Below are 1,461 nucleotides of genomic sequence, written 5' to 3'. Positions count from 1 at the left end.
AAGAAGTATGAGTTCTCCAACTTTGTTTTCAACATTATTTTAGCCATTCGTAGTCCCTTGAGATGTCACATAAATATTAAGATGGGTTTTTTGATCTTTTGATATAGATTAGAGTTAATCTGTATATTGCTTTGGGTGGTATCATCATCTTAACAATATTAAGTGTTCTAATCCAGGAACATGGGATGTTTTTCCATTTATTTAGGGCTTCCTTCATTTCTTTCAGCAATGTTTTGTACAAGACTTTTGTCTCTTTGGTTAAATTTATTGTTAAATATTTTATTCCTTTTGATGTTATCATAAACGGAATTGTTTTCTCAATATTTTTTTTGGATCATTCAGTGGTGATGTCTTGAAATACAACTGATTTTTGATTTTGTATCCTACAATTTTTCTGATTTGTTTATTAGCTCTAAATTTTTTTGCAGATTCTTTATGGTTTTCTACATATAAGATCATGTCAACTGTGGATACAGATAGTTTTACCTTTTCACTTTGTATACATTTGTTTGTTTGTTTGTTTGTTTGCCTAATTTCTCTGGCTAGGACTTCTAATAATATGTTGAACAGAAGTGCCAAAGCGGGCAGCCTTGTTTTGTTCCTAAAGTGAGGGGAAAACTTTTAGTCTTTCACCATTGAGTATAGTGTTTTTCATATGTAGCCTTTGTCATGTTGAGGAAGCTCCCTTCTATTTCTAGTTTATTGAGTGTTTTTATTTTGAAAAGGTGTTGGATTTTGTTGATATCACACTTTTTTTTTTTTTTTTTAGGTGAGGTAACCCATGGTTGACCTCACAGATTGCAAGGATATTGTCAGCTTAAAACTCCTTATTTTTTATTTTTTATGCTTATAGCACCTGGTCTTCCTAGGTGGTCTCCCATCCAAGTACTAACCAGGCCTGACCCTATTTAGCTTCCGAGATCAGACGGGATCAGGCTTGTTCAGGGAGGCATGGCCATAGATAACATCAAACATTTTCTATATCATTTGAGATGATTATGCGATTTTTTTCCTGCATTCTATTAATGTCAAATATCACATTAATTTGGCCATGGCGTGTAATCCTTTTAATATGCTGCTAAATTTGGTTTGATAGTATCTTATTAAGGATTTTTTTTGTACCTGTAATCACAAAAAACATTGGTTTATAGTTTCCTTTTCCTATAGTATTTTTGTCTGACTTAGGGTAATAAATGCTGGTCTAATAAGATGAGTTAGGAAGTGTTTTCTTTTCCTCAAGTTTTTGGAAGAGTTTGAGAAAAATTGAGATTAATTATTCCTTAAATGTTTGGTAGGGTTTATAAGTGAAGCCTGTGGTTTTTTTCGTTGTTGACAGATTTCGATTGCTGATTCAATCACCTTACCTGTTTTAGATTTATTCAGATTTTTCATTTCTTTTTGAGTCAGTTTTAGTACAAATATGTGTTTCTAAGAATTTGCCCATTTTATCTAAATTATCCA

General features: G+C 31.9%; 1 pseudogene; it reads right to left on the bottom strand.

The window, feature by feature from the left end:
- Positions 1-844: 844 nt before the first annotated feature.
- LOC118609567 lies at positions 845-963 on the bottom strand (annotated as a pseudogene).
- Positions 964-1,461: the final 498 nt, after the last annotated feature.

This window comes from Rousettus aegyptiacus, unplaced genomic scaffold, assembly GCF_014176215.1.
Source record: "Rousettus aegyptiacus isolate mRouAeg1 unplaced genomic scaffold, mRouAeg1.p scaffold_m13_p_11, whole genome shotgun sequence".
Classification (NCBI taxonomy): Eukaryota; Metazoa; Chordata; class Mammalia; order Chiroptera; family Pteropodidae; genus Rousettus; species Rousettus aegyptiacus.
This window is presented reverse-complemented; position numbering and strand designations above follow the sequence as displayed.